The sequence below is a fragment of the Procambarus clarkii genome, chromosome 84 (genome assembly GCF_040958095.1).
Source record: "Procambarus clarkii isolate CNS0578487 chromosome 84, FALCON_Pclarkii_2.0, whole genome shotgun sequence".
In the NCBI taxonomy this organism is placed as follows: domain Eukaryota; kingdom Metazoa; phylum Arthropoda; class Malacostraca; order Decapoda; family Cambaridae; genus Procambarus; species Procambarus clarkii.
Genome location: NC_091233.1, coordinates 4,951,023 through 4,966,084, shown reverse-complemented (window position 1 = coordinate 4,966,084; position 15,062 = coordinate 4,951,023).

Below are 15,062 nucleotides of genomic sequence, written 5' to 3'. Positions count from 1 at the left end.
TGTAGTATAGTGCATGACATTGTTGGCATTGTAGCGTCAAGGTGTAGCATGTGTAGCATAACTGGTTGTTGTAACACCGGGTGTATTGTAGACATTAGCGTTGAAGTATGTTAACGCAGGAGGTAGTGTGTGGCGGGTGGCCACTACACAAGAAATTATGCCTGACGAGTGTTGGTCAGGTAATTAACGGATTACGAGAGAAAAGGGAGTGTGTGTGGCGTCTGGTTACTTATTGGTGGTGTTATTAGTGGTGACGTCTCGTGGTGTTTTGATGCGCTCTGACGCAAGGCATATGCCTGTGGTGGTGATGGTGTTGAGGGCGTTGGAGACGCCGTGTGTGGTGTTGAGGGCGTTGGGGACACCGGGTGTTGTGTTGAGGGCGTTGGGGACGCCGTGTGTTGTGTTGAGGGCGTTGGGGACGCCGGGTGTTGTGTTCAGGGCGTTGGGGACGCCGTGTGTTGTGTTGAGGGCGTTGGAGACGCCGTGTGTGGTGTTGAGGGCGTTGGGGACGCCAGGTGTTGTGTTGATGGCGTTGGGGACGCCGTGTGTGGTGTTGAGGGCGTTGGGGACACCGGGTGTTGTGTTGAGGGCGTTGGGGACGCCGTGTGTTGTGTTGAGGGCGTTGGGGACGCCGGGTGTTGTGTTCAGGGCGTTGGGGACGCCGGGTGTTGTGTTGAGGGCGTTGGAGACGCCGTGTGTGGCTTTTGAGGGCGTTAGGGACGCCGGGTGTTGTGTTGATGGCGTTGGGGACGCCGTGTGTTGTGTTGAGGGCGTTGGGGACGCCGTGTGTTGTGTTGAGGGCGTTGGGGACGCCGTGTGTTGTGTTGAGGGCGTTGGGGACGCCGGGTGTTGTGTTGAGGGCGTTGGGGACGCCGGGTGTTGTGTTGAAGGCGTTGGGGACGCCGTGGGTTGTGTTGAGGGCGTTGGGGACGCCGTGGGTTGTGTTGAGGGCGTTGGGGACGCCGTGTGTTGTGTTGAGGGCGTTGGGGACGCCGTGTGTTGTGTTGAGGGCGTTGGGGACGCCGTGTGTTGTGTTGAGGGCGTTGGGGACGCCGGGTGTTGTGTTGAGGGCGTTGGGGACGCCGGGTGTTGTGTTGAGGGCGTTGGGGACGCCGGGTGTTGTGTTGAGGGCGTTGGGGACGCCGTGTGTTGTGTTGAGGGCGTTGGGGACGCCGGGTGTTGTGTTGAGGGCGTTGGGGACGCCGGGTGTTGTGTTGAGGGCGTTGGGGACGCCGGGTGTTGTGTTGAGGGCGTTGGGGACGCCGTGTGGTGTGTTGAGGGCGTTGGGGACGCCGTGTGTTGTGTTGATGGTATTGGGGACGCCGTGTGTTGTGTTGAGGGCGTTGGGGACGTCGTGTGTTGTGTTGATGGCGTTGGGGACGCCGTGTGTTGTGTTGAGGGCGTTGGGGACGCCGTGTGGTGTGTTGAGGGCGTTGGGGACGCCGTGTGGTGTGTTGAGGGCGTTGGGGACGCCGGGTGGTGTGTTGAGGGCGTTGGGGACGCCGTGTGTTGTGTTGATGGCGTTGGGGACGCCGTGTGTTGTGTTGATAGCGTTGGGGACGCCATTGGGTGGTGTAGTGTAGTGGCGTTTGGACGCCTGGTATGGAGTGTGGTGTTGTGGAGTATATGGTGGCGCAGGGGCGCCAGGTAGTGGTCGGTAAGGTGAGTATTGGTGTAGCAAGGTCGGTGCGTTAGGACGCAGGAAGTGGTTGTGGGGATGTGTGGCGTTATATTAATTAAGGTCATCAGTGGTTGGGATGACCAGAGGAGATGGTGTGTCGGAGAGGGTAAGTCTTATGGATAAGATGAAATGTGGATAATTGCCGAGTTGGTGGCTGCAGTAGGCGAGCCAAGTCGATACACCAAGTCGATACTCATAAAAGACTAATAAAAATTAATTATTTTCATTAAAATTTTCATTAATTAAGTCGGAGTGGGTAAGTCTTATGGATAAGATTATAAGGTAGAATTTCAAATTTCAGGTGTTGGTGGTTGCAGTGGACGAGCCAAGTAGATATACTAATTTCTCATTAATTAAGTTGTTACAGGAATCTCGCTAGAGGCGAGCCAGTGGCAGTATGATGCTTTAGTGACATTAGTTGTGAAATGATTTTAATGAGGTATTTATTGTGATAATGTATGTGTATGTATATACTGTATATTACCTCATCGGCACCATTACTGAGTGTTAGGCTTGAGAAGGTCCCCCGGGATCATGTCACAGAGCTTCAGGTAGAGTAGAAGGGAAGCTATTAGGCTACACTCAGTAATTTTAGAAAAAAGGGGGAGGAAGTGAAGCCAACGTGACGTTATAGGCGAAATTCGCCCCCTGACATCAAAGCAGGGATAAGGGCCAGCTGCAATGGTTTTGCAGCTGCGCTCAGGCTATATACGGGGAGAGAGTAAGAAGCCGAGGGGGTTATGTAATAATGGGATCGAGCCAGGGGGCTCCGAGGGAATATTTTGCAGGTACAGCGGTCGGGAAGGTGTGAATACAGGTGGACACACACTGGGCGGATTGGCCTAGACCAGAGAGCTGTGAGGGATCTACAGCGTTCTGGGATTGGTGCCCTGGAACGAGACGTCAGCACAGACCCAAGGGAACATGACCCTGGGGTAGGAATCTCCGTTGCTCTGGAGGCCAGGATCACGTTACCTCAGAGCAACGATGGGACATTGACAACATTCACCAGGCTGGACAGCCTGGGTTTTGTCTGGGTCATGGAGGATCTATGACCTAGCAACTATGGGACACGAAGACAAGAGAAATGATGCTGCCAATTGTGGAGGAGGCCAGTGAAACATTGTGTGATCATTGTAAGACCTTATGTCAACAGTACAGGGCAAGATGTTAAATTATAATTACTAAGGATGAAGAACCTTAGATATATATGTGTTGTGTATATATTAATGACTAGTGTCATTTCTGTTTAAGTGCCAGCATTCTGGTCCATGTAATTTTATGGTTATGTTTGTATGTAATTATATGTCAGCAGTTTAGGTATATGTGCATTGTTGGAGATGGGAAAAATTATTACAGACTATTTTACCTGTGCTATGATGTGAATATAATGTATATGTTGGAGAAGTGTTGTGAGTCATGTCAGGGAAAATTTTAATTTATTTCATCGTGTGTATGATGAACTTTTTGGATGATTTTGTAGTTGTACACATATGGTGGGTGCATCCTCCAGGTCCTTGCACTAATGGAACCATTGCAATGATGCATATGGGGACATATGCGTGTTTAAGGAGAGGAGTGGTGTTGTAATCCACAAGTTAGTAGAAATTATTAGCTAGCGGATCAATACTACAACACTTAACGAATGATGATTGGAAGTACATGTAAGTAGACAGACTATGGATCACATATCTAAGAAAGGTCAATGGATTAAGACCGAAGCTGTTTAGCCAAATTAATAATTCCGGGAAAGAGGAATTATTCTTCGTCAGGCTTCTAGGAACAAGGTTACCGCTCTAGGGATAAGGTTAATCGGATTATACCTTCCTCAAGAGGCGTGGTGAAATGATTGAGGCCATGGTTGACTGGAGGCAGTCTGATTGTGGAAGTTGAACTAGCAAGTCCTTTGGATCCCCGTTTGTGGCAGCAGCGAAGTGTAGCAGACAGCTATGCGAGAGCCTGTTGTGATCTTAGTGACCAAGTTAAGTCTGCAGAATGTGTGAATTGAATGTAAGACTAACCGGGTGTGGAGCGTTGTAGTAATCATTCCGTATTAGGGACTTAGGCGGAAGTTACGGGTGTGGGTGGTGATCGCGGAGGTCAAGTGGTCTATGGGTATTGAAAGTATATTGACCTAATAGAGTATGTTAATTAATATAGTATTATTTGTCAGAGTCTATTCTTTGTAATTAAATGACAAAACCCGACGGCCTTTAAATACCTTCCGTATGTTCATTCATTGTGTTCCAGTACAAACCTAGTGGTAAGCCTCAAGGGTCTGGTGTGTGTAGGAGTACACGGTGGTAGTAACGGTTGCTGAGGCAAGGTGTTATGTGTTGTGTAATCGCTGTGTTCAGAATGAACCGGGGTTCAGCGTCACGACATATTTGGTGGCAGCGCAAACAGGTTTGGAACACTTTGAGAGATGACGGAAGTGTGTTACCGGTTTAGTTGGTGAGGGAATGTTCGGGAATTGGTAGACGTCGGGTTGTGGTGAGAATGGTGGTTACTAGACGGAGGAAAGAAGGGTCAGGTGAGACCAGGTCAGAGGAGTTAGTTAATTAAAGGGACTAGGCCATTGTGGGGCACATGTGGGGTTTATTTCTTTCTTTCCAGATTCCCGCAACGAGAGACGGCTAAGATGCAAGTTTGGACCACTGAAGCATCGGGATCCAAAACAAGTGCAGTGTTCGTATTGCGGGTTATACAGTGTTCGTAGTGCGGATTATACAGTGTTCGTATTGCGGGTTATACAGTGTTCGTAGTGCGGATTATACAGCGTGGCGAGGTAAACTAGCACGGGTGAATGTGGGCCAGCGTGGGCCATGGGCGGCCATGTACGGGCCAAGCGAGCCGCACCTTGGAGCTTGTTTTATATCGTTGGTAAGGCGGAAATAGTGATAAAACGTTGCTAAGGACAAATCAAGCGTGAAAACTACGTAATATGACGTAAATTAAATTTCACGTAAAGTGTAAACCTAATATTTTAAAGATAATTAAATATTACGTAAAGATTCGAGCGATTTCAGGTGATACATCGATACAGAAAATAGGCGAAGAGAATTGTGAACTCCTAGGCATAGCGAGCGACGCGTAATTTGACGTCTGGGGTTCGATGTCTCGTGTACCCTGGAGAGGTCCATGGAGATTTTTTTGTGGGTGCAGGTAGCATTATGGAGAATGTTACCTTGGGACACGGGGAGCGTGTCCCGTTGGTGGGGGTGTGTGGCGCCGGGAGTAGTGCATGGTTGTGTATTGGCGTTTGGACGCCAAGTGTAGTGCATGGTTGTGTATTGGCGGTTGTACGCCGGGGTGTGTAGTGTAATGCATGTGTAGTGGCTTATTAGACGCCAGCGTAATGCATAGTATTTACTGTAGTGAAATGTGCATGTTTTCACTGTGGATATCATGGATGTAGTATAGTGCATGACATTGTTGGCATTGTAGCGCCAAGGTGTAGCATGTGTAGCATAACTGGTTGTTGTAACACCGGGTGTATTGTAGACATTAGCGTTGAAGTATGTTAACGCAGGAGGTAGTGTGTGGCGGGTGGCCACTACACAAGAAATTATGCCTGACGAGTGTTGGTCAGGTAATTAACGGATTACGAGAGAAAAGGGAGTGTGTGTGGCGTCTGGTTACTTATTGGTGGTGTTATTGGTGGTGACGTCTCGTGGTGTTTTGATGCGCTCTGACGCAAGGCATATGCCTGTGGTGGTGATGGTGTTGAGGGCGTTGGAGACGCCGTGTGTGGTGTTGAGGGCGTTGGGGACACCGGGTGTTGTGTTGAGGGCGTTGGGGACGCCGTGTGTTGTGTTGAGGGCGTTGGGGACGCCGGGTGTTGTGTTCAGGGCGTTGGGGACGCCGTGTGTTGTGTTGAGGGCGTTGGAGACGCCGTGTGTGGTGTTGAGGGCGTTGGGGACGCCGGGTGTTGTGTTGATGGCGTTGGGGACGCCGTGTGTTGTGTTGAGGGCGTTGGGGACGCCGTGTGTTGTGTTGAGGGCGTTGGGGACGCCGTGTGTTGTGTTGAGGGCGTTGGGGACGCCGGGTGTTGTGTTGAAGGCGTTGGGGACGCCGTGGGTTGTGTTGAGGGCGTTGGGGACGCCGTGGGTTGTGTTGAGGGCGTTGGGGACGCCGTGTGTTGTGTTGAGGGCGTTGGGGACGCCGTGTGTTGTGTTGAGGGCGTTGGGGACGCCGTGTGTTGTGTTGAGGGCGTTGGGGACGCCGGGTGTTGTGTTGAGGGCTTTGGGGACGCCGGGTGTTGTGTTGAGGGCGTTGGGGACGCCGGGTGTTGTGTTGAGGGCGTTGGGGACGCCGTGTGTTGTGTTGAGGGCGTTGGGGACGCCGGGTGTTGTGTTGAGGGCGTTGGGGACGCCGGGTGTTGTGTTGAGGGCGTTGGGGACGCCGGGTGTTGTGTTGAGTGCGTTGGGGACGCCGTGTGGTGTGTTGAGGGCGTTGGGGACGCCGTGTGTTGTGTTGATGGCATTGGGGACGCCGTGTGTTGTGTTGAGGGCGTTGGGGACGCCGTGTGTTGTGTTGATGGCGTTGGGGACGCCGTGTGTTGTGTTGAGGGCGTTGGGGACGCCGTGTGGTGTGTTGAGGGCGTTGGGGACGCCGTGTGGTGTGTTGAGGGCGTTGGGGACGCCGGGTGGTGTGTTGAGGGCGTTGGGGACGCCGTGTGTTGTGTTGATGGCGTTGGGGACGCCGTGTGTTGTGTTGATAGCGTTGGGGACGCCATTGGGTGGTGTAGTGTAGTGGCGTTTGGACGCCTGGTATGGAGTGTGGTGTTGTGGAGTATATGGTGGCGCAGGGGCGCCAGGTAGTGGTCGGTAAGGTGAGTATTAGTGTAGCAAGGTCGGTGCGTTAGGACGCAGGAAGTGGTTGTGGGGATGTGTGGCGTTATATTAATTAAGGTCATCAGTGGTTGGGATGACCAGAGGAGATGGTGTGTCGGAGAGGGTAAGTCTTATGGATAAGATGAAATGTGGATAATTGCCGAGTTGAAGGTTACATCCTTCGTGGGGGCAAGTGTACATGTATACAACGCTTGACTGCTGTAGAGGGTTCTCCGTCGGCTTCGGGCTGTTTTTGATAAGGAGTTCGGAAGTCTTCTTGGTTTTGTAGAATATTATCAGGTTTATGTTTTGGTTAGGAGTAGTGCTTTTTACTCCTTTACGGATTATTTCTTTCATTATTCTTTCCTCTTTTATATGTTCACTGTGCATGGTTGATTTGTAATATAATTTTATTTATATACCAATATAATTTTATTTATATTATTTTATATACCAAGCCCACCAACATAGGATTATGCCTGAACGGTTGAAGTGAGTGCCCCCAAAGATACAAAGCCAGTGTTCTCAATGCTTATATTCGTCGAGCGCTTACCCACTGCTCTGAATGGAGCAACGTGAGTAGAGAGTTTGAAAGAGTAACTCAGGTATTGGTGAACAACGGATATAGCAACGCGGAAATAAACGCTGCTATAAGAAGACACTTGGACCGTTGGTATAATTCAGAACCTAGAACAGAAACCACAATACCCCCAATAAAATTATATTACAAATCAACCATGCACAGTGAACATATAAAAGAGGAAAGAATAATGAAAGAAATAATCCGTAAAGGAGTAAAAAGCACTACTCCTAACCAAAACATAAACCTGATAATATTCTACAAAACCAAGAAGACTTCCGAACTCCTTATCAAAAACAGCCCGAAGCCGACGGAGAACCCTCTACAGCAGTCAAGCGTTGTATACATGTACACTTGCCCCCACAAAGGATGTAACCTTCAATGTAAGTACATAGGTATGACGTCGACCAAGCTGACGAGGCGTTTGACATGCCATCTTCAATCTGGTGCCCCTAGGAATCACATGAGACAAGCCCATGACATTACTCTAACAAGAGAAATGTTGAACAAGAATACTTGCATAATAGACAAAACCCAGGATTCAAGAAGATTACAAATTCTTGAGGCAATTCACATAAGAATAGAGCGACCTACCATGAACACCCAAATCACGGAACTATTTACTCTACCCACCATGAGAGTAAGGACAAGACAAGAACATATCGATGCCAACACAGAAGACAATGTCCAACATAACAGGCCAATTACACTGGATTAATCTTTGTGTTTAGATAGGAGATGCCTCGTATGGGCCAATAAGCCTTCTGCAGCCCCTATGTTTATCCCTTATGTACCCCCCATGTTTTCACCTTCATTGTATTATCACCTGACCTAATGCGGGTATAAAATCAACTAGTATTGTAAGATCTGTTCACTTGAGAATGAACCATGGAGGTTCGAAACGTCGTGCAAATTATACAAATAAGTGTAATACACTCTATAGTAAATCACTTCTTTTCTTCACCTTAAAAGTACGAAAATGAGTTTTGGAGAACTCCTATTTCAATTAAGCCCTGATGCTAAGAAAATAGTTAGAGGGATAGAAGCCCTAAACCAGAAAATAATAAATACAGAATATGCGGTCATATTCAATGAAATATATATATATATATATATATATATATATATATATATATATATATATATATATATATATATATATATATATATATATATATATATATATAAAATATATATATATATATATATATATATATATATATATATATATATATATATATATATATATATATATATATATATATATATATTTTTTTTTTTTTTTTTTTTTCGGACGTCATCAGTTGTGAGTCGTGTGTAAACTGTTTTTCTCATCCGTCAATAAAGCAATTAGGGATTTTCCTAGGGCTGACAACCTAGTCCGCCTCCCCAAACACACCAAACACCGCCGAGGCAGACCAAGTACGACAATCAGCGACAACAGAAAATTAGGTACCCAAGTCAGCAAGAAAATTGAAGAGGGCAATACAGTCGGGGCACTCAGGTTGATCACAAGTGAGGACAAAATTTTGCCCAGGGATGAAACCACAGCCCAAGCACTGAGAGAAAAACACCCCCTCAGGGCCGTAGGTGAACCTCCCCCACAGGTCTGGCTCGCCCCTAACCAGGAACCTCTCGTCCTCCGGGAGTCAGAGGTTTATAAAGCTATCGTTTCATTTCCCCCGGGCTCCTCAGGAGGCTACACAGGGGTAAGACCTCAACATGTGAAGGAAATGGTGAACCCTGTTCTTGGCCCAGCTGCAGAAGCGCTCCTGACAGAAATCACATCGTTTGTCAACAACTGCCTCGCCGGGTTAATCCCTGATGAAATCAAACCATTCTTCTTTGGTGCTTCCCTATGTGCCCTTAAAAAGAAGGGGGGAGGGATCAGACCCATTGTCGTTGGTAATACCCTTTGCCGCCTAGTTGCAAGGGCTGCTGTCAGAAGTATCCGAACGGAAGCAGCCACCATGCTGCAACCCAACCAGCTGGGGTTTGGAGTCCCCCAAGGCTGTGAAGCAGCGGCTCATGCTGCACGAGCCTACATTAGCTCTCTTACTGAAGACCAGGCAGTAGTAAAATTAGATTTTAAAAACGCTTTCAACTCGGTCAAAAGGGAAGCAATCCTCACTGCAGTCCAGGAACATTGCCCAAGCATTCTCCCGTTTGTGTCAGCAGGCTACAGCAAAGACTCAACCCTCCTGTTTGGCAAACATGAAGTCACCTCAGCAGAGGGAATTCAACAGGGTGACCCACTTGCACCGTTCCTCTTTTGCATAGCGGTTCGAGAAATTACAACCAGACTGTCCAGCGAGCTCAACATCTGGTTCCTGGATGATGGCACTCTGGCAGGCACACAAGATTCCCTGCTAGAAGACCTACAGCTGGTGAAGACACGGGGGGAGTCCATGGGTCTCGTTCTTAACCCCTCCAAGTGCAAAATTATTGCATCTAGTGAAGTAATCATTAGAGCAGTGAAATCAGTTTTACCAGAAGCCTCAGTCGTTAAACCTACCGACAGCACACTACTCGGAGCACCTCTGGGCCACAATGCCATTGCTGCAGTCCTTGACGAAAAGTTTAGAGACCTAAAGAGGATGGAAGAGAGAATTGGGGACTTGGACTCCCACGATGCCCTCTACCTTCTCACAAAGTGCCTTACCTAGCCCAGGCTAACATACTTCTTAAGGTGTGCACCAACTTTTGGCAACCCACTTCTAAATCAATATGATGAGCTCCTCAGGTTAATATTCAGGAAGGCGCTCAACCTAGATTTAGATGACAGTCAGTGGGACCAAGCAACACTACCAGTGAGATTTGGAGGGATAGGCATACGAAAGGCAACTGAGGTAGCACTTCCAGAATTCTTATCCTCATGTACAGCAGCCAACGAATTGGTAGGGCAGATCCTACCAGAGCGTATGAGAGAGACAGCGGGAACTCATGATCAAACGTTCATCGAAGCAGCCAGACAATGGGACACCATTGCACACCCTCAACCCCGACCACAAGTCCCAAAAGACCACAAGCAGGCCCACTGGGATAGCCCCATAATGGAAAAGACTGTCACAGCAATGATTGACAACGCTGATGCTGAAAACAAAGCCCGCCTCCTAGCGGTAACAGCACCCCACGCCGGGGATTTTTTATTTGCTGTGCCCAATGCAGCCCTGGGAACTCGCCTCAGTCATGACGGTCTTCGCATTGGAGTTGCCCTTCGCCTTTCCGCCCCGATCCTCACCGAACATAGGTGCATCTGCGGAACTGCAATGGCAGACCAATATGGTCGTCATGGTCTGGTATGTCGTAAATCACAGGGTAAAATCGCAAGACATGAAGAAGTCAACGACATCATCAAGAGGAGCCTCGCCACAGCCCGCTGCCCGGCACAAAGAGAACCACACTTATCCAGACCTAACGACCCTCAGAAGCGCCCTGATGGGGTCACCTTGCTACCTTGGAAGGATGGTAAGCAAGTGGTATGGGACTACACGTGCGCTGCCACACTGGCCAGTACCTACCTCCACTACAGCACACGTGAAAGCGGTGGTGCTGCTTCTTTCAGGGAATCGCAGAAAATTATTAAATACAGAGGTCTAGCACACTGCTACAGCTTTGTTCCGATCGGCTCGGAGACCCTCGGTTCGTGGGGAAAATGTGCATTGAAGTTCCTGAAGGAATTGGGGGACAAATTGATCAGCGCTACAAAAGACCAGAGAGCAAAAAGTTTCTTGCTCCAGCGCCTCAGTGTTGCGATTCAGAGGGGAAATGCCTGTTGCGTCTTGGGCACTAGTCCAACTTCAGAGGAATTCGAAGAAGTGTTTGACTTGCAACAATGATCGAACCCGTCTGTGACATTCATCAATGTTTCCCATTGTTGTGTTTTTCAAGAGATCCATAACCTTTAAGCACCTTTTTGCATTATTATTTTTGTATCAACCCATGTATATCTTGTAACCATCAAATGCATAATAAAGCACAAAAATAAAAAAGGAAGGGGGTGGTAGGAGAAAAGCACACAGAAACTGTATTGGAGGGGATCTAAACATTCCCTCTAATGCGTTATGCGTGGTTTCCTCCGAGGCTATGGGTCCCCCTTCTTCCAGCTAGAGGTGGTACTCCTTTTTATAAAAAAAAAAAAAAAAAAAATATATATATATATATATATATATATATATATATATATATATATATATATATATATATATATATATATATAACTGAAAACTCACACCCCAGAAGTGACTCGAACCCATACTCCCAGAAGCAACGCAACTGGTATGTACAAGACGCCTTAATCCACTTGACCATCACGACCGGACAAAATGAGGTGATCAAGTGATTTGACCATCAAAGAATGAGGTGATTTGGTAAAATGCTATGCCTAAGATTACTATCCGAGTGCCGGCGGTGGGGTGGTTCAAATAGCCTCGGCTATCACCTCATTTTGTCCGGTAGTGATGGTCAAGTGGATTAAGGCGTCTTGTACATACCGGTTGCGTTGCTTCTGGGAGTATGGGTTCGAGTCACTTCTGGGGTGTGAGTTTTCAGTTGCTTATTGTCCTGGGGACCATTCAGGCTTGTTCGCATTTGTGTTCCTCACGTGTGCCCCAAAGAATGAGGTGATTTGGTAAAATGCTATGCCTAAGATTACTATCCGAGTGCCGGCGGTGGGGTGGTTCAAATAGCCTCGGCTATCACCTCATTTTGTCCGGTCGTGATGGTCAAGTGGATTAAGGCGTCTTGTACATACCAGTTGCGTTGCTTCTGGGAGTATGGGTTCGAGTCACTTCTGGGGTGTGAGCTTTCAGTTGCTTATTGTCCTGGGGACCATTCAGGCTTGTTCGCATTTGTGTTCCTCACGTGTGCCCCAAAGAATGAGGTGATTTGGTAAAATGCTATGCCTAAGATTACTATCCGAGTGCCGGCGGTGGGGTGGTTCAAATAGCCTCAGCTATCACCACATTTTGTCCGGTCGTGATGGTCAAGTGGATTAAGGCGTCTTGTACATACCAGTTGCGTTGCTTCTGGGAGTATGGGTTCGAGTCACTTCTGGGGTGTGAGTTTTCAGTTGCATATTGTCCTGGGGACCATTCAGGCTTGTTCGCATTTGTGTTCCTCACGTGTGCCCCAAAGAATGAGGTGATTTGGTAAAATGCTATGCCTAAGATTACTATCCGAGTGCCGGCGGTGGGGTGGTTCAAATAGCCTCGGCTATCACCTCATTTTGTCCGGTCGTGATGGTCAAGTGGATTAAGGCGTCTTGTACATACCAGTTGCGTTGCTTCTGGGAGTATGGGTTCGAGTCATTTCTGGGGTGTGAGTTTTCAGTTGCATATTGTCCTGGGGACCATTCAGGCTTGTTCGCATATATATATATATATGTATCGTACCTAGTAGCCAGAACGCACTTCTCAGCCTACTGTGCAAGGCCTGATTTGCCTAATAACCCAAGTTTTCCTGAATTTATATATTTTTCTAAATTTTTAAAGCTATTCATTTCACTATGTATGAGTTCATTTTTTTTTTTAAATTTGAATCAAAACTAACGTAGATATATGACCGAACCTAACCAACTCTACCTAACCTAACCTAACCTAGCATAACCTAACCTAAACTAACATAAAAAAGTCAATAATTTATGTTCTTAATATAAAATAATAATAATAATTCAAATAAACCAATTGGAAACAATTTGTTGAATTAAAAGAAAATCACTCGGCCTATTAGGCAAATCGGGCCTTGCACAGTAGGCCAAGAAGTGCATTTTGGCTACTAGATACGACATATATATTGTTGAATATGACCAAAAGGGTAAGATTAAAAATTCTAGCAAGAATCTTGTCAATATTTCTTACGTTTTTTTTCACTGTCGAGGGTAATTGAAAAATTAACTCTCCAAAATTCATTCTTGTATTTTTGGTTGGAGAACGCGTTTCCTAATGCTTATTATATTTTCAAAGACTTTGTCTTTGTAAACATATGTTGTTGAATATGACCGAAATGGTAAGTTTAATGAATCGAACACGAATCTTCTCAATATTTCTTACGTTTTTCTTCACTGTCATGGGTTGCTAAAAAATTTACTCTCCAAAGTTAATTTTCACTTTTTTATTCATGTTCTGACGCCTAGTAGTGTTTCGTAAGTACACTTCTCACGTTTTACCACTGAATGTGACATATCTGTTTCTTTAAGACGTGATTGAAGTGCTATCATTGACATTTATTTTTGTTTGATTGACTGGATAAACGAATGGAAAAGTATAACGTTGGTTATTAAAAGAACAACAAACAATAAATACAAATTTACATGTTAAGATTTAGAATAACTGGGAAAAAGAGTTCTTGATTGATGGTAAGAAGCGAGACTTGGGATCGTTGGTTTGTTTTAGGCATTGATTACATATACAAGAATTGAGTGATTGATGAAGACTAAGCCACCCAAAAGGTGGCACGGGCATGAATAGCCCGTAAGTGGTGGCCCTTTTGGGCCATTACCAGTATCAAGATCTGATACTAGAAATCTGTGGAGGTGCGGCTGCCCCCTGCGTGTCCAATTGATTGATGATTGATGAAGGTTAAACCACCCAAAAGGTGGCACGGGCCAAAGAATATGAAAATAAAAAGAATATAAGAATATGAAGGTGCATAATATTATATTTATTTATATAACTAATATTTTAGTAAAAGTATATATAATGTTCTTTTGTTGTTCCTCCGTCAGAGCCGCCGCCGGGGCTGGTGTGGGGTGGCCGCGGGTCAGTGCTGGGGAGCGGAAGCACCGTGGAGCACCAGGACTCACTCTCCACCACCTGGATGGTGGTGGTGGCTTCCAGGGCCACGGCCCACACCACCATCACCTGCTCCACCACCAACGACTCCATCTCCTCCGGCCTCATGAACACTGTCAGCATCACCATCACAGTCAACTGTGAGTTGTGATTTTCATTGTTTCCAAGTTGCCATTGCTACGGTGTCTTATGTATGTGTTTGTATACGGTGTCTCGTTTACGTGTTTGTGTACGGTGTCTTGTGATCGTGTTTGTGTACGGTGTCTTGTGATCGTGTTTGTGTACAGTGTCTCGTTTACGTGTTTGTGTACGGTGTCTTGTGATCGTGTTTGTGTACGGTGTCTTGTGATCGTGTTTGTGTACGGTGTCTTGTGATCGTGTTTGTGTACGGTGTCTCGTTTACATGTTTGTGTACGTTGTCTCGTTTACGTGTTTGTGTACGGTGACTATGGTGTACGTGTGTGTACTGTGATTGGGGCGGGGAATGATGGCAGGACATTCAATAACAAATCCTTGCTGGTATTCTTATTAGTGTTAACACCTACACACTTACAGTCTACTCCTACACATACACTCACATCGTCCTCATAATAGTACGTCGCATTTTGACGTATACTTTACTTAAGGCCACAACTGTTGTATTTGAAAATGGGAGCGTCTCGCGAAATTAACACAATGCCCCGTTTTCTGTTCATGGGTCTTCTGGTAGGTTGGGGTAAGGCACTTTCGTAGGACAGTTGCTTGACGTTGAGAATGCTGGCGAGAGCGTGCTGGACCTATACACATCATGTGCGCCTCACACGCGCCAGGTCCTCGGTCAACACATCATAGAACACGAAACAATGGATATAAATTGGATAAGTTTAGATTTAAGAAAGACCTGGGTAAATACTAGTTCGGTAACAGGGTTGAATAAGTTTAGATTTAAGAAAGATCTGGATAAATACTGGTTCGGCAACAGAGTTGAATAATTTTAGATTTAAGAAAGACAGGGGTAAATACTGGTTCGGAAACAGGGTTGTCGAGTATTGGAACCAATTACCACAAAACATAATAGACGTAGGATCCCTTGATTGTTTCAAGCGTAGGTTAGACATGTATATTAGAATGAGAGTGGGTGGATATAAATAGGAGCTGCCTAGTGTGAGCCAATAGGCCTTCTGCAGTTTCCTTCA